Here is a 19441-nt window from a genome sequence, read left to right as displayed (position 1 = left end):
TATTATGGGGTGTGAGAGATAGTGAGAAATCCACGATGACACCTGGTTTGTGAATCTGAGGGACTGGGAGGAAGGTAGTACCCCTGAAGTGAGAGAAGTGGGGGAGGGAGTTAGAGTTTAAGGGGACAAGGAATTTGAATTTGGACATGTTGAGCTTCAGTCATCTACTGAACATCCAGTGTGAGATTTCTGAAGTTGGAGATGTGAACTTGAAAGTCAATAGAGAGGTTAAGGTAAGAGAAATAGATTGAAGAATCATAAGCATAGAAATGGTAATTAAATCCATGGGAGCTAATGAAATAACTAAGTGAAATATTATAGAGGAGAAGAGAGGGCAGGAGAGAGCCTTACAAAGCACCTAAAATTAAACAGCATGACCTGATTGAGAAGCCAGCAGAAAAGATGGAAAATCAGTAAGATCAGTATTGGGAGAGAGCAGTTTCCTGAAAACCTCGAGAGAAAAGAGGATCAAGGAATAAACAGCATTAAAGGCTATGGAAAGCTAAAGGAGAAAGAAGATTCGGAAAAAGGTCACTGTGTTTGACAATGAAGAAATCATGGGTAGCTTTGGAGACAACACCTTCAGTGGAATGATAGGGTTGGAAGAACCTAAATTTTAAGGGGTTAAGAGAGTGAGAGGAAAGTGGAGGCCCCTTTTCAAGGAGTTTAGACACAAAGTGCAGGAGACATAGGTCAATAGTTAATATGGATGGAAGTATTTGGATAGAAGGAGATGAGAGGTTTTTTTGTTTTGTTTTGTTTTGCTTTTTTTTTTAAGTTTTAAGTGATTTGCCTAAGATCACATGATGTGATGAGTGGTGAGACTCAAACCCAAGCTTTCTTGGCCGAGTTCAGTTCTCTATACATTACACCACAGTGCCTCTTAACAAAAAATTCTATCAAAGGCATTATTGAGGAGATATTTGAGGTGGGTTAAAATATGTAGCAGGAATGAGAGTCAAAAGGGAGGCAGTCAAAAAGTTACTACAGTATCCCCAATATATTCAAAGGAGCAGAAGAACACTTCTAATGGATCAGGTGGCTCATATGAATAATAAATTCCCAAGATGCAAAGGTGTGGAGAATTGCTATTTCTTTTGAAATTGGGAGCATTCATAATAATGAAACCAAACATCCTTCAAAGCAATGAAGAATAAATGAAGACCCGAGTAAAGTAAACCTTTGTCTATGTGGACATTTTGTACTGAATTGATTTGAACTAATCCCCCCTTTTGTCTCCTTGTACTTTAATTCATATTTGAGAATTTTTTTAAATTCAAGATTAACTGATATGTATGTTTCATCAGCTTTGATGGTTACCAAGAGTTATACATTCAACCAAGCACATAACATTCCAACTGGCCTTCAGCTTCCTGCACTCACTCTTTCACTAACCATATCCAGAAATTCTTTTGATGGAACGTATCATGTATTATTTATGTTAGTCTGAAATGCTAATGCAAATTTATGGAATATAATGGAAACATCCTGCACATCACAGAGCTTTGCTATCGTTCTGAGCCTTCCATGGGAGACTTATAAACTGACTTCTACAATATAAGCATGCCTCCAGTCCTAAAGCCCAACAGCAATCCTGGGAAAATTATAATTCTTGGCTTTCACTTCCTCATGAATATTTGCTTTCATGTTTCATTGCCAAATCCAAATAACCCCTATCCCACATGATCACTGAGGGCTTGGGGGAGTATGTTTCTCTTCACTAGCCTGAACATGAATACAGGTGTACAGCATTACTGGTATCCTTTTAGCATGCCTTTTTTAAGATCCTTAAAGAGAAGTTCCTTCTTTTAAAATAGAAAAACCTTGGGGCAGCCAGGTGTCTCAGCGAGTAAGAGCACCGGCACCAGTGTCGGGATGACCTAGGGATCAAATCCGGGCTCAGATACTTAGCACCACACCCAGAAATAACTGGCCGTGTAACCTTGAGCAAGTTACTTAACCCCAATTGCTTTAAAAAAAAATAAAATAAAATAGAACAACCATAACAAATATCATCTTGAAAGTTTATGAGGCCTTGTAATGCAGTGGAAAGAGTCCTAATTCTGGAACCAGAAGAGCTCATAGAATCATTGACATGGAGCTGGAAAAGATCTTGGGGATCATTTGGTCTGACACTCTTGGTTTACAAGAAAACTGAAGACTTGCCAAAGGTCACCCAGCTATAATCGTCAAAGGTCGAACTTGAATTCAACTCCCCCGACTCCAAAGATAGGGATCCTTCCAATTTATGAAGTCCTTGATCGACCACTTCATGATCTTCAGGAAGGCATCTGAATTTTTTTTCAATTTCCTCATCTGTAAAACAGGAATTATGATATTTGTGTGAAATGCCTCAAAAGATATTGGAGGAATAAAATCCTGCTGGAATGGGCATTGAATTATTCAGTGACAGAGGACCTTGGTCAAAATCCTGACTCTTCCACTTTCTACTTATACTATCATTACTTTCCCATTTAGGACCTCCAAGACTTCAAGCAAAAATGAGGGGTTGGACTTAGATGTGTTTGAAGGTCCTTTCCAGATTGCCATCTTTTATGCTTCATAGAGTACCACATAAATGTGTATGTTACATATGAAAGCTGGAAATATTCCCCTTCAAACAGGCTCACAAGGAAAACGAAGTATTACTGCGCAGTGCTGGCTGAAAACAAATCCAATCTAACTGTCTTATTATATCAAATAACCAATGTCCAGATAATTCAACCCAGTTTGCGGTTGTATATCTGGGGAAAGAATTTAAGTCAGTGGGTGATCCAAATAACGCTGTTACTATTAATATTTTTCACGAAATAACATTTCATTGATTGACCACATATCTGGCCTATATTAAGATCAAGTTAGAAAATATTATCTTTTTTCCTTTCCCCCAACAATGGTGTATCATCTGCCAGGAGAAAGCAATGCAATAGACCCCTTGAGGAGCAATTCTTTGGTTCTGAACTAAGGTAGAAATCATTTAATGGAGCCAGGCGATCTGCTCTTTCTTCTTAAGGAAAGTAAATAATTGATGGGGTTCTATTCAGCATTATTTTTCTTTGTGGATGCAGAATAGAATCTTCCTCAATGTATGAGTTTTTCAGGCAAATAATAAAAAAAATTGCATTTCACCCACTGAGGAAAGGAAGGCACAAATGGGAAATTAATCTGTTGCTAAAGTATGTAGCAAGACACCACAAGCCGCCAGCAACAGACATAAGATTAAATTAAGAAAGCCTTCTAAAAAAGAATGCATATTTGTAGAACCAATTAATAAGGTCTTTTCAGTTACAGTGAAATTAATCTCCATGTGGAATGTGAGATACACTTGGACTCTTATAACATGCCTAAAAAGCTTTTTAAAAAATTCGTGCCTCTCTTTTCATTTTCTTTTTCTTTTTTCTAAGTTTCAGGGTGACACTAAGGAAAACTGTGAACCAATGAAGTGTATCCTTGACAACTGCATGTATCTTTTGTCAATGTTCCCATTTCTCTCTCTTGGATCCCCCAAACTTTCCACTTCAACTCCCTTCCTTTCCACCCCAGTTGCCAGGTGCCACCTCAAACATACCTCCCCATCCCCAAATACACACACACACACTTATGTGCATGGTTACACACCTACACACACACCTGGGTAACCATCCTGTGATCCATTTCTGTTTAATGCAGCTAAAGCTATAATCTAGATATTAGATAAGTGCTTAATATATGCCACTTCAAGGGATATTTGTTATTTTACTTTTTGTCTGTTTGGTGAGTTCAGAGTTTTCATTTCATCAACACATGAACTGTTGGCACTGAAACTTTCTCCCTCAAAACTGATCCAAATCTATTCTATAAATTATAATCTTAGAGAGTTATAGGCACCAAGTGGTCAGGTGACTTTTCCATGATCACATAGATGAAATGTATCAGATGCAGGGCTTGCACTTTGTAATTCTTAACTTTGAGGTGAGATATTGATGCCTTAAGACCAGGCTGCCTCTTTAATAGAGGAAACACAAAGAAAGAATTGTGGAGACCAGGACATGGTCCAGTTGGCTGAAAATGCTAGGGGTGGTGAGGTTGGAAAAGATATGGATTAGAGAGGGATATAATGACTATCTGTAAGTATTAATAGAACTTTTTTATGGAAGGAGGTTAGGCTTGTTCTACTTGGACCTAGAAACATGCAGAAATGAAAAGAACTTGTAGTTAGGCATTTTCTTTTTAGTAGGACATAGAAATTTCCTAATTCTTAGAGCTCTCCAAAATTAGAATGTACTACAGTGGGAGGTATTGAGTTTCCTTTTTTTTTTTCAGAAGTCCATTGCTTTATTTTGCAATGAACATTTTGCCAAGTGCCTGCTCTGTGCACTGCCCTGTACTTTCATCTCTCCAGGATGCAGGAAAACACTCTGGTTGGAGAGAAGTAGGATCTTCAGGCCTCAGCTTGACATAATGGGTTTCAGGAAAGCTTCATAGTTGATGGAGCCATTGTTGTCTTCATGTCCAGCCATGAGAGTCTCCACCTCTTCCTCAGTCATCTTTTCTTCCAGGGTGGTGAGGATGAGTCTGAGCTCAGCCCCCATGACTTTACTATTCCCTTCCTTATCAAACACTCAAAGACCTTCAACATAATCTTCATACATGTCTTGTTCCCAGCTTTTAGCTACTGACTGGAGCATGGCCAGGAAGGTCTCAAAATCCACGTGCTTGGAGTTCAGCTCATCATTCTTTGGGTGACCCAGGACCTTGAGCACCTTAGCATTGGTAGGGTTCTGGCCCAGGGCCCACATCACATCCCCACACAGATTGAACAAGATCTTTCCATCCCCAATCTGGTCAAACAGCTGGAAGGCCTCTTTGAAGTAATCTGGTTGGTCCTTGTTAAACTTGATCACAACTTTGGAGAGGTCAATGGGGGTCTCCTGGGGTTTGGTGGGAGATGCTGAGGGAAGGGGAACAGCTGATTCAGCCTTGGGCTTTCCTGGAGGGGCATTGTTTGGCTTGGCAGCAGGTTTGGGGGCAGCAGGTCCCAATGGCCGCTTCACAAGGGTGTGTTTTTTGGGAGGAACGGTGGGTGACAGATGACAGGCACAAGGACCTAGTGAGTTTCTTATTAATGGAGGTTTCAAACAAAAGGACAAATACAATTTGAAATATTATTGGTTTGTTGTCTGATCATTTAAGGTTTAGTCTAGATGCTCTTTCAGATACCTTCCAACTGTGAAATTCTATAAAAATCTTCCAAGATTCAGAGCAATTAAGCAATAAAGGTGGAATCATAAGGTTTAGGGGTCAGATCAAGGGGCAGGGGACCTGGGTCCTAGTTCTAGCACCAACTCAAAAGAGTTGTGAGACCTTGAGAAAATATGTTTGAAATTGTCAAATATACCATGGAGGTCAATGACTGCCTCCTTCTAAGGTGAGCCCTTACTCATGTTATGTTATAGTTATATATATATATATATATATATATATATAATATAGTTATAACTCATGTTATAGGAAAAGGTCCTTTCATATCAGATGTATGTTTCATCCAACTACTAGTCTCCCCATTTTTAGCAATGTAAATTATCAAGTACTCACTGCAATCACTCTAGTGAATGTATTCTTTCAAGTGCTGGTTGAAAATATTCCCAAAAGCAAGAATATAAGCCAATAAGAACTACTTAGAACACATGATCATGTACATGGTGGAAATTTCTGTATAGACATAGATTTATGGATAGACAAAGAGATATGCAACTCAATCACATTCTAGTTGGAGTACCTAGTAAGAGAAAGTAGCAAATAATTGTATAATTGTTAAGCAGTACACATATCTGTATTTGTGTCTTATTCTCCTCTGAGATCAGGGGTGGGGAACCTTCAGCCTCAAAACAACATGTGGCCCTCTAGGTCCTTAAGTGTGGCCCTTTAACTGAATCCAAACTTTACAGAACAGTTATGGGAATGGGAATTTAAGATCTTCCCTGCCCCTAGGCCCTTTGATAGGCTTAAGTGACTCTGAGAACCTTCCTTGATTTGAAAATATACTCTGCCCCCCAACAGGCTGAATGTGGTCCCATGGGGCCTATGGCAGGAGGCTTGTTTTTTCAGGAATGCCCACGCCTTGATGCTTTGTGATTTGGCAGTGGAACAAGAGGGTTGTGACATTCTCTGAGCCAGGAGAGGGCTATATATACCCTGATGTTAGGTTTTGGCAGGGGGGGCTCACTTTGAGAAGAGTTGTGTGATTTCACCAGATGAAACTCTGGGCAGCTGTTGAGTCCCAGGCTTTGAAAACCCAAATGTTGGTTCTTCCTTCTCTGGTAAGTGACTAGGTATAGATGTAATGGTCAAACAGCTGGAAGCCTGTCTGCTGATCTGTTTCTCCATCTGCTTGTAACTTGTTTGTATTCTCTGAAGTTTGGGGTGCTGACCTTTTTTCCCTTAGTGAGGTAAATGACATATGTTTGATTAAAGCAAGATTGTTAATCCATTTTCAGTTGCTTTCCTTTAGAAAAGCAGATCTAAGAACCTGTTTTGGCAGCCATCCTGGGTATGCTAGGGTGCTTGCTGCTACAAGAACAAATGCCCTTAATTCAAGGATTTGTTCTATGAAACTTGGACTCAGTCTAAAGGCCACATACTAAGACCTAGAAGACCACAGGTGGCATCCAGGATGCAGATTCCCCACCCTGTCCTAGACTATGAACTCCATGAGAGGAGGAGCCAATTCTTCTTTAAAATCTGTATCTCCTTCAGAACCAGGCATAGTGTTCTATACACAATATTTAGGTACTTAATAAATATTTATTGTTGAGGTTTTTTTTTAATACAAACTTTCCTTTTTTTAAAAGTACCTAGAATCTACTCTCCTTTGTTTCATAATATTATATATGGTATGCAAGAAATTACCTCTATTTAGGAGACTCCAAGGGAAAACAATGCCATAGATAAACTTACTATGGTACTCTTTAAAAATAATATCACTGCCAGTCATGAGCCCCAAACTTTTTATGGAGCCAATCCTATATACCAGTTAAAGAAGAGAAGATAAGGCCCCCTGCAAAGTTCATATAGGCTCAGATGATTATAATATATATAATATAATATTATAATACTTATAAGTATCTATTTGATAGCACACAAGGCACACTGCTGATTGAGTTGATTCCCATTTCACCCTCTCAACCCATGTGATACTTACCCAAATCAGTCAAATATCATTCATTAAACCTTTATTATGTGCCAGGCATTATGTTAAGCATTGAAGATATAAAAAAAAGTTTAAAAACTGTCTCTGCTTTCAATAAGTTCAGTCTAATGCAGTAACAGCAACAAACATCTATTTACAAAGATTGCAGGATAAATCAGGAGAATCTCAAAGGGCAGCATTGAGATTAAAGGACAGGAGAAAGGGTTGTTTGTTTGGTTTCTTGCTGTTGTTGTTTTCCCAGAAGTTGGGGTTTTAGCTGAGACTTAAATGATGTCAGGGATTCTAGGAGATGGAGTTAAGGAATGAGAGAATTCCAGGCATGGAAGATAGACAGTGAAAATCATAGAAGTCAGTGAGGAACATGGAGGAGGCAAATGTCACTGAATCACAGAGTATACACAGAGGAGTAGAATATAAAATGAATGGAAACACAGGAACGTTTCAGCATATAAAGGACTTTAAAAGCCAAAGAGATTATTTTTAAATGTATTCCTTAGGGAACTCACATGGCCAGAATCAGAGATGGGGGAGAAAGTGTGGGGAAGAGTGGTTTATGTTTTTTGTTTTGCCTTTTTTTTGGCAGGCAATTGGGGTTAAGTAACTTGCCCAAGGTTACATGGCTAGTTTTGTGTGTGTGTGTGTGTGTGTGTGTTAAGTGTCTGAGGCTGGAACCAAACTCGGGTCCTTCTGACTCTAAGGCCGGCACTTTACTCACTGTGCCACCTAGCTGCTCTGGGGAAGAGTGTTTTAAAGAAGAAACATCTCATTCTACCTATGACCCAATGTCTGGGAAATGTATAATGCATGTTTTTTCAGGGTATCACTGAATAAAAATAGAAAAAAATAATACATATGTGTGTCTTATTTTATCTCCTTGGTATCAGAGATCATTGCTAGGTGGAAAAGAATAACATAGTTAAATAAGCCAGTCAATATTGAAAGGAAAAACAAAAACAAAAATGAATGAACAACAGCAGCATAATCCCTTTTGTTTGGCTAACGGGAAGGCCCAAAAAGGAAGGCCAAATGGTTAAACTTATCAATGAAGATTTCAGGAAAGTTGAATGAATACTTGTTTAAGATGTGATAAGTGGTATTTCTGGTCAAATAGGGCTAGACAAGATGAACTGTGATGTATCTTCCAAATCTGTGATTCTCTGAAAGCTTTAAAAAGAAAACCTCTGAGAAATTAAACTATGGCGATAGAATGAGTAGGGCAAAGGAGACTTGGAGGCACAAGACTTGGGTGCCAGTCCCACCACTACCACAAAGGAGATATTAGGCCTTGAGAAAATAAGTCTATATAGGGCTGAGCACTGTAGGGAGGAAGAGGCAAAAAACAACAAGAAGATGGTAACAGGGCAGTCTAATTAACCTCTCACATTGGGCCAGGACTGAAAGTTCTAAATGAGAGGAATCCCTCAAATCTATCATAACAGGGCAAGGATTCATATCCTGATGAAGTAACTCATCAACCCTGCCTTCCAGTAGCTAGCATAATCATTCAAAATCAGGACTTCCTGGATGCAAGACTTAGGGAAAATCAAGCAGCTCTGTGATTGGGGTACAACCTGGAACGACTGTGATGTCACAGCCAATTCAGGATGTGAACATGTAGAGGTGGAGTCCGGCTATGGAGAGTTTGGAGGGTTTCCTACCCACAGGGTCACAGGCAGGGAGCCACTAATCCAATAGGAAAAATTGCTCATCTGCAATATTCCAAGTATAAAAGTTTCCACAGATATGGAAAGGGTTATAGAGAATGGACAAAGCTGAAGAGAAAGGGTAGCAGAGACAGAGAGAGAACATAGCTAAGGAAAAGATATACTATAGGACAAAAAAAAAAACACTTTATGTAGGCCAGAAGAATTTGATTTTTGTCTTCTTTTGTCTTATTTTTCTGGACTACAACACAAACTAAAGGAAGTACAGTGTCTCAGTATGGTGAAGCCTGAAAACTAGGGGACTGATCATCCTACTCAATATATTGAAGCTTGGCTTAGTACTTACTTACCATCGGGGTGCCTTAGACTCTCACCCAAAATAAGATGTAATGGAAGGCTGTGTAAAAGAAAATTTGGGAACAGGTTAAAATAATATTAGGAAGAGTACTAAATCCTAGGCTAAGGAGTTTAGATTTTATATTAGCAGAAAAAGGGAGCCACTGAGTATTTTTTGAGGAAAGGAGTGACATTATGAGATATGTTCTTGAGGAAGGTGATTTTGATAGCAGTTGGAAGGACAGAAAGGAGAGAGAAGACATTGGAAAGAGGTAGACTATTTAGGCAACTAATTACATCAGTTAAGATGAGAGGTTAATAAAGGTCCTCCTATGGAGGGTGGCCATGTACATGGAGTTCATAAGGCAGTATGCCTCCTTTAATGGAAGCTAAGACCATCAGCACTGGTTTTGGGCACCATTTGTATTGGTGACTTACATTGATCTTGTAGTCCTTTAACCCCACTCTGACATTCTTCAAGGATTTGCTTCTTCCATTCTATTTCCTTGTCTCATCTAACATATATACATTGGTACTTCATGTAATTTGATATTTGATATTAATAGTACCAATAATATACAATTTTCCTCGCTTGTTACGTCAGCCTATGATAAACTGCTGAGCTTCTTCCTTTCACATCATACTTTACAAAACTCCATTTTTTCCAGAAAATATATAGCATCACCATGACAGCCATTTTACTTCTATCCTGTCTTGAGTCAAAATTTGCTGGTCAGTAAAAATGAAGGCTTATCATATTACCTGCTGCCTATATTGTCTACATGAACTGGTCCTATCAGTACTGATAGACTTTATCAATGAATACTTTCATATAATAAGATGAAATTGATTTTATACTCACTGGAGGATATGATCTCAAATTGTAGCATTTATTTTTCAAAATTATTTCCTTGCAATTTAATGACACCTACCTTCCAGATAAGAAACAATGACATTTAAAAATATACTTATAGACAATAACTTTGTTTAAAATAAAGAAATAAATGAAAATCAAATCCAGAATGTATTGTGCCTCCAGGAACACATTTAGGTTTAGTGCAATAAACTCATGATAATTAAACTTTACTGTGGGTATAAAATTTCTACAAAGAAACATAGCAAAATTAATTGCGTGATGGACCACGCATCATCCAAAAGGGTAAAAGACAATTACAGTAAGTGCTAAGTATACAGCCTACACTGAGAATAAATAACAGTATCAACCATGAGTCTAAATGTCAAATATACCCTGATTTGTGTTACTGGATGTGAGAATGTCACGTTCCATCATTTCTCAGTGTGCTCTATCGGCAGTAATTTGATGAAGTCTAACAGCAGCCCCATGAATAATTTCAAATGTGGCAGGATAGGTTGTACAGAGAATCAACACTAAATCTTTATACTGTTTCACTCAGCCTTCAGTTTATCATTTTTTCTCCAACAGAGTCATCTGTAGCTATTTGACCCCAAGTAGTTTCAACTCCATTATTTGTTGATAATGCTGCCATTACTTGTGCAAGTCACAAACCAATAATATTAATAATAATCCTTGATATTTATATGTCATTTTAATGATTTCCATATGCTGATCTATGGGTTTTATTCTCCCCATTCTTCTGATTTGGAAATTAAATCAAGAGGATAAGTGACTTGTCCAAGGTCATATAGCTAACCAGCACTAGATAGGTGGTGCAGTAGAAAGAGCACTGGGCTTGGAATCAGGAAGAGTCATTTTCATGAAATCAAATGTGGCCTCAGAGACTCACTAGCTGTGTGACCCTGGGCAAGTTACTTAACTTTGTTTGCCTAATTTCCTCATCTATAAAATGAGCTGGAGAAGGAAATGACAAGACGCTCCAGTATCTTTGCCAAGAAAACCCTAAAATGGGGTCATAGGTACTGGTCCTGGAGTAAGGAAGACTCCTTTTCATTCAAATCCATCGTCAGACACTGACTAACTGTGTGACCCTGGGCAAGTCATTTAACCCTTTTTGCCTCATTTTCCTTATCTATAGAATGAGCTGGAGAAGAAAATGGCAAACCACTCTAGTATCTTTGCCAAGAAAAGCCTAAATGTCATGTGACAGAACTGAAATGACGGAACAACAATAATTGAATATAATATTTAAAACCAAGTATTCCTCTGTCCAAGTCAATCCTACAGTAGGAAATTATGGACTACATTTCAAGGTGTATTTTAGTTACATAGACTACATTTAAGAGAACAATGGAATTAGTAACATAGCCATTCTATAAAAAACAGTCTATTCTTCTGGAACCAATTTAGAGAAACAAAGATACAATTTGTAAGGTAGCCTCAAGGGTTCTTAACCTAGAGTCTATGAATATTTTTTAATGCTTTGATATCTGCATTTCAATGTAATTGGTTTCCTTTTTAATCCTAGATATTTTATATGTTTTACAACATTATTCTAAGGATAGAAGATAGGCTTTGTTAGACTACCAAAGTGATTCAGGACACACACACACACACACACACACACAAAGACATTAAGAACCCCTCTTCTAGTTCATGACTTGTTAATTTTTTTTCTACTGCTGATACCTTTTCATAGTTCAGCTCATCCATGGGCATTATGTGGCATGAGGTCATGTGCGGTACAAAGCCCACATGCTTTGTGTTCAGAAGCAAGGCTGTGGTGAAATAGCACAATGCAACATGAGCATGCCAGAAACACCTCAGATTCATTGTGCATTTGATTCTTAATTAATTTTTGGTCATTCAATGTTAAGAAACCTTTTACTCTTGCCAAATTTTTCATTACCACATATGGGGTTGCAACCCACATTTGGAAAAGTACTGCTCTGGGTAATGTTTTCCTTAGCCTTGGCATCCCAAGAGGCACTGAAAAATGCAAATGACCTGGTTCTGAGTGAGCCCACTTTTACTCTAAAAGTGCTATAAAAAGGATAGAGGGTATTAAGAATCATAGCTTTTTAGACCCTGGATAAATATTAATTTAGGTATTGACATTTTAAATATAAGATTTTTAACCATTGACCAGCAATTTGACATATTACTAGAGTAGTAGAACCACATTAGTACCGATAATCTTGCTATAACATAAATCAAGAGAATAAAAATCAGATGACTCGAACACAGAAGGAACAGCTGACATCTTAAATGACAGTCATAGGGGGAAAATGTTAGTAGTTTAAATGATGGGTCAAATCTGATAAAATGAAATATAATAAGGAAAAGTGAAGTTCTATTTTAATATTTTGAGTTAATCATTCAATGTAGCAGGTAAAAAAATTATGAAGTTAAACTGAGGCTGTACTGAGAGAAATCATATTCAACATAAAGAAGGTAAATACCCCACCACACTCTTTCTTCACTAGTCAAAATATATCTGGGATACTGAATTTAATTGGCGGGTGCCACATTTTAGTGGAGGCATTGCCAAACTAAAATATATCCATGGAACGGCATCTAAGATGACAAAAAACCATGATATACAAGAATCATTTGAATGTATTTTTAATTTGAAGAGAATATGTTGATTTTAGAAGCTCACGTTGCTGGAAAAGGGTTTCAGTTATGCACCACAAAGTCTAGAGGCATATTCTTACATCTGCCAGTTACTACTTAGACTTACTTGAGGAGTGTTGAGACAGTCTTCAATTGTTTGAGTTGGTAAGATGCATGATGGTCGAACTTAGCCCCTAAATGTATGAAAAAAAATGTGGTTAGAGTGATTGAGTTGGCATGGAGAAAAGTGGTATAAATGAGATGCAAAGAGAAAAGGCTTATAAATGAGTCACATCATTTATTATGATGGAGAACCAGAGGTCTCTATCAGTTTGTATTTGGAGTAGTATCTTAATATCATTGAAAGGGAACTTAGAATTCATCTAGTTTAATTTTTTCAATTTATTGATGATAAGACATTATTGGATTGGCCCAAGGTACAAATCTCTGTATGAGAGACAGGCAAGAAGAGAGACAAAGCACAGTGGATAGAGTGTCAGGCTTGAGGAAGTCAATAATGGTCCTCAGTTCTGATTTAGTAAGAAACATATTTGACAATGTATAAGTTATAGGCAAAGAAACAGAAAAGTGGCTGAGATCACTTTTAACTCCATCAACCAATTTTAGCTCTCCATCCATGAGACAGATGACCCCAATGACAAGAGTTTCTCTTGGTGACGAAAGGAGTCTCTGAGATAATCTTGGAGAAATGCAGCAGTCCCATAATCATTGACCAGGAATGATAAAAGCATAGCAGAGGTCTTTTAAACTGCATATGTAGAGTTGAGATGGTTAAGGGAAAGAGTTCTGGATTTCTGTCATCTCTATCTAGTTTACAAATGCCTGTTCTGATAGAGACAATGAATTTTCCCACCTCTGATTTCTGTTATCTTAAACTGATATCACTGATATTCCTCCCCTCTCTCCTCTCCTCTCCTCTCCTCTCCCCTTACCTGAGTACATTCTGCCCAAAGGAAGGTAAATTTTGAATACTAAAATTTACCTAGTAAACTTGGGGTTCACTGACCAGATTTCTTTCCCAAAAACTGAGCTTTAAACCCAATTCACTCTAGATCTCAGGGACTGGACAACAATAGATCCCTGCCCAAGCACCACTCAATGGCTATTTTTAAGGCCCTCCTGGCTCAAAGTGAATGTAAATAGTAACTGTTTCTCTTCTGGCCAGCAACCCTGAGGATGTTCCCCTCCCAATTTGATTTTTCTTTTTTATTAAATGAGCAATCCCTTGACTCACTTCTTAAAGAAGCCTATTCACTGAGTGGGCATTGCCTCACTCAAAGTGAGAAACTGAAAATACCTTAGCTTAAATGGTCCAAGGTCTCCCACTATTTCCTGAGCCACCTCCATTCATCCTAATCAATATCTGACCCAGAAGACCCTGGAGGAGAAAGTGAGGCTGGTGACTTTGCACAGCCTTCTCTCACTCAACTCAAAGTCAATTGCAAGTCATGCCATCATCTGTCTGAGGTCATGGTCCTCTTTGAGAGAACAAAGGACAAACCACACATCACTGATATATCAGCTAGGTAGAACAGTGCATAGAGTGCTGGGTCTGGAGTCAGGGAAGATTTGAGTTCAAATATCACTTTAGACACCTATATGTCCACAGGAAAGTCACTTAACCTTGTTTGTCTCAGTTTTCTCATCTGTAAAATGACCTGGAGAAAGAAAAGAAAAACCACTCCAAAATGTTTGCCAAGAAAATCTCAAATGGAATCTACTGAAAGACTGACAAATAACAACCATTAATTGATCCACTTTGATCCACTGTTTTTAACGCAGTCACCAAATGTTGTAGTACTGGTATGAAGGTTATTATGGTGACAGGTGATCATCCATCCACAGCCAAAGCTATCAAGAAAAGTATAGTCATCATTTCAGCTAGTAGCAAGACTGTGGAAGACATAGCAAAACATCTCAACATGCCTGTGGAGAGGGTTAACTTAAGGGAGACAAATACAACAGTGTAAATGACATGGAGACGAAGGACATAAATCCAGAGCAGTTGGGTGAGCTCCTGAACAACCACACCAAAATTGTTTTTGCAAGGACATCACTCCCCCAACAGTTGATGATCATGGAGGGCTGTCAGAGACAAGATGCCATTGTTATAGTGAGAGGGGATGCTGTTAATGATTCTCCAGCCCCAAAGAAGGCCTGTGTTGGGATTTTTATATGTTTTGCAGATTCTGAGGCAGCAAAAAGGCAGCAAACATGGTCTTACTAGATGACAACTTTGCCTTGATAGTGACAGGTACAGAAGAATGTCACTTAATATTTGACAATCTGAAAAAAAATCATTGTGTTCACCTTGATCAAAAACTATTACAGAGATTTGCCCTTTCCTGATCTTCATTATTGCTGAGGTTCCCCTGCCCATTAGTACCACCTACATCTTATTCATAACCTTGGGCACTGTTGTTAGCCCTTCCATTTTCTTAGCTTATGAGAAAGCTAAGAAGTCATTCCACACAAAGGACAGAGTGTTAAATTACCACCTGGCTTGGTACCCTTACCTCCAAATTGGGATCTTGATATCTGTGGGATGATGCTTTGTCTCCTCCACTGTGTATGCAGACCAGGAATTCAATCCTGATCAGCTCATTTATTTATAGCCATTATGGGAAAATGATAATCTCAATTATGAAGATAGATATGAACAAGAATAGACAAGGTATCACTGGAAATGTGTGAACTGGACTGGACATACTACTTAATTTGTTAGAGTCATGGTCCAGCAAATCGAAAATTTAATCATTAGAAAAATTATGGATGAATTCAATTTTCCAGCAAGGTCTCACAAATAAATCTATCTGGTTTGCGACTGCTTCTCAAGTTATCATAGCACTAATGGTCTCCTATGGATTTGGAAGTGTTACAACCTTGAATTTCATCATGCTTCAGGTTCAGCATTAGTTTGTGCTGGTACCATATGCCATTATCATCTGGTCATATGATGAGTTTTGAAAACTCCTAATCAGGCATTAACCAGGAAGCTGGTGGAATAAGACCATGCCTTACTGAATTTGTTATTGGTTGCTAACATTATTTTTAAATTTATCACTCTTGATGTTCGGCACTCTCCAGTCATCTCTGCTGAAATATCTCTTGTACAATATGGCCATCATCAGAATCCACACACTAGTAGAAATGTGTATGAAAGATTCCTACTTAACACACTGTAAAAATGAGATTTGGCTTTTTGTATTGACTGATTTTTTTTTCTTCTGTACCTTGCCCTCTGTCCCCCTGGTCTGTTTAAAATGTGTACATTTTAACAATGGTGAAGAAAAAGAACCTATTTTCTCATTATACAAGTTTCTACAAGGACTTTTAGGGGGCACAGTGGTTTTAGTGCCAGGCCTAGAATCAAGAAGACCTTAATTTTAGTCTGGTCTCAGACACTAAGCAGCTGTGTGACCCTAGACAAGTCACTTAATCCTGTTTGCTTCAATTTCTTCATCTATAAAATGAATTGGAGAAAGAAATGGCAAGTCGATCCAGTATCTTTGACAAGAAAACCCCGAAAGGGGTCGTTGCTGTGGTTTTTCCATTTGTAATGTATGGTGGTAAGTGTTGAACTATAATTAAAGCTGAGTGCAATTGAATCAGCATTTGCAAATTGTGGTCTTGGAGAAGATTTTGAGAGTTACTTGGACAGCAAGGAGGTCAAATCAGCCAATACTTAAAGAAATAAAAATTCTAAAGCTGAAGATCAAATATTTTGGTCATGTAATGAGAAAACAAGAATCTTTGGAAAAGACTCTGATGTTGGAAAATATTGAAGGCAAAAGGAAAGGGAGATAGTAAAAGATAAGATAAATAGCTAGTAGTATGGAAACAATGAACATGGACTTGGGCAGACTTTAAGAGATAGTAGAGAATAGAAGGGCCTAGCATGCTCTAATCCTTGGGGTCACAAAGAGTCAGGTATGACTGAATGAACAACAGAGTCAAATACAACTGAAAGTAATGAAAGAACAACAAATTATAGGCAATTTTCTCCTAAAACCAATGTTTTCCTTGTCTGGAGAAAATATATAAAATAAAAATATAAATGAGAACTTCAATGAGCCAAGAGGCATCATGATTTGTTTCTCAGTCCAGGGATTGTTCTCTCTCAGGAGTCTACACTAATTACAATAAGCAAAACAATTAGCCTCATGGATTTTGAACCTTTGTATATTCCTGTGGATGTATCACATTGCCATTTAGTTCATATCCCATTCTTCACCAAGCCAGGGACTTCATTCTCAACAATGATTAAAGGAACGTGAACTTCTTTACCTGCCACATAATTTTCTAGGTCTTCACCAGCATAGGAGACAAGAGGGGAGGTTCCACAAAGAATTGGTAGGTCATTGGCCTCCTTCACATTCAACTGTGAAGACTGACATCATCTAGATACAAAAACCACTCAGGCACTAAGTGGAGCATTCTGGGCTAGTAAGTTAACCTCTCCTGGCCTATTTCATATCTTTAAAGTGAGAGGGTTAGACCCAATGGCCTCTAGGTCATATCAAGTTCAAAATCTATGATCCTAAATATCCAATAAGTTTGAGCATTAGGATAAGAGACTTAGGTCTTGTTCACTAACTATGAATGCTGCTGAAGGCTCTGTCCTAAGTACTCTTCCTACCCCTTCTATGTTATCTTTCTTGATAACATAGAGCTCCCATGGGTCAATTGTTTTCACTCACATGTTTATCATCCTCATACATTATCACTGACCTGGACTATCATAATAGCCTTCTGGTTAGTTTTCCCCACTCATCTTTCCTAATCCCAACTCATCTTCTACTCAGCTGCCAAAGTAAGTGACTTAAAGCACAGGACTGAATATGTTCTTTCCTACCTTTTCCATCTCTTATACTTTACTCTGCTCTAAAAATACTATGATTCAGCTATACTTACTTACAAGTACCGTGTTTTCCCGATAATAAGACCTATCCCGAAAATAAGCCTTCCCCTTACTGTGTAAGATTCCTCTAAAATAAGCCCTCCCCCGAAAATAAGCCCTATTGAGATTGCTACTGTAGTGAAGGTGATCCCCTGCGCTACATGCTACATTACGGTACCCTCTGTATGCACCGTCCCCCTTCCCCCACCGTGAAACGCACGCCGCGCTCCGAGCTGCATCCAATCAGAGCTGCAGCAGTGAGCGCGTCATCCTGTTCTTCCCCAGTGATTTTCTTGCTGGCGCCATTGAGAGCAGTGCCGCGGAGGAGAGCTGAGGCAGGACAACATAAGCTCTCCCCTGAAAATAAGCCCTCTGGTGTTTTTCTTTCCAAAAAAAAAAAAATGACAGTGTCTTATTATCGGGGAAACACGGTAATTCCTGACACATGATGTTCCATCTCTAGCTTCAGTGAATTACATTTGCTGTTTTCCATGTCTGGAATACTCTGCCTTACCATCTATGACTCCTAGTTTCCCTGATTTCCTTCAAAACTCAGCTCAAACCTAGGCATAGACCATTATCTAACACCGTATACCAATATCAAGTCTAAATGGGTGCATGATCTAGGTATAAAGGCTGATACTGTAAGCAATCTGGGAAAGCAAGGAATAGTTTACCTGTCAGATTTATGGAGAGGGGAAGATTTTATGACCAAACAAGAACTAGAGAGCATTATAAAATGCAAAATGGATAATTTTGATTACATTAAATTGAAAAGTTTCTGTACATACAAAGACAATGTAACCAAGATTAAGAGGGAAGTGGGAAATTGGGAAATGATTTTTACAACCAATGTCTCTTATAAAAGCCTCATTTCTAAAATATAGAGAGAATTGAGTCAAATCTATAAGAATACAAGTCATTCCCCAGTTGATAAATGATCAAAGCATATGAACAGGCAGTTTTCAGAGGAAGAAATTAAAGATATGTATAAGCATATGAAAAAATGCTCTAAGTCACTATTGCTTAGACAAATGCAAATCAAAACAACTCTGACATATCACATCTCACCAGTCAGATTGGCTAAGAAGACAAAACAGGAAATAGACAAGTGCTGGAGATGATGTGAAAAATTGGAACACTAATGCATTGTTGGTGGAGTTGTGAACTGATTCAACCATTCTGGAGAGCAATCTGGAAATATTCCCAAAGCACTAAAATAATTTCATATCCCTTGATCCAACAATACCACTTCTAGGGCTGTATACTAAAAAGATCATAGAAGTGGGAGGAAGACCCATATGCATTAAACTATTTATAGCAACTCTTTTCTGGTGGCAAAGATTTGGAAATAAAGGGGATGCCCATCAATTGGGGAATGGCTAAACAAGTTGTGGTATATGAGTGTAATCAATACTATTGTGCTATAAGAAATGAAGAGCAGATGGACTTATATTTACATGGAGAGGCTTATACAAACTGATGCTTAGTGAGAAGAGCAGAACGAGGAGAAATTTGTACACAATTACAGGCACAACTTATGTGTGATGACCAGCTTTGATAGGACTCTTTTCAGAAAAGCAAGGTTATAAAACAAATCCCAAAGACTCATGATGGGGATAGATGTCTACATTCAGAGAAAGAACTAGAAAGAACTGAGTTTGAATGCAGATTGAAGCAAACTACCAGCTCTCTTTCTTTTTCTTACGTGATTTTGTTTCCTCTTTTCCATTGTTCATTTCATCTGTTAGAATCCTTATTTATAACCTGTCTAATGTCTAATGTGAAAGGATTTGCAGATCCTATACTTGATTGCATGCTACCATGGAAGGGGAGGG

General features: G+C 38.3%; 2 pseudogenes; one reads left to right on the top strand and one right to left on the bottom strand.

Moving 5' to 3' along the window:
* Positions 1 to 4397: 4397 nt before the first annotated feature.
* LOC138151427 (myosin light chain 6B-like) lies at positions 4398 to 6973 on the bottom strand (annotated as a pseudogene).
* Positions 6974 to 8713: 1740 nt separating this feature from the next.
* LOC138151423 (potassium-transporting ATPase alpha chain 2-like) overlaps positions 8714 to 19441 on the top strand; it is a 95950-nt pseudogene continuing 85222 nt past the window's right edge.

The sequence above is a fragment of the Petaurus breviceps genome, unplaced genomic scaffold, assembly GCF_028583685.1.
Source record: "Petaurus breviceps papuanus isolate PSGF00001 unplaced genomic scaffold, PetGlider_PUasm1.0 140, whole genome shotgun sequence".
Classification (NCBI taxonomy): Eukaryota; Metazoa; Chordata; class Mammalia; order Diprotodontia; family Petauridae; genus Petaurus; species Petaurus breviceps.
The sequence above is the reverse complement of the archived record's forward strand: the minus strand, read 5'-3'. Positions and strand labels throughout refer to the sequence as shown.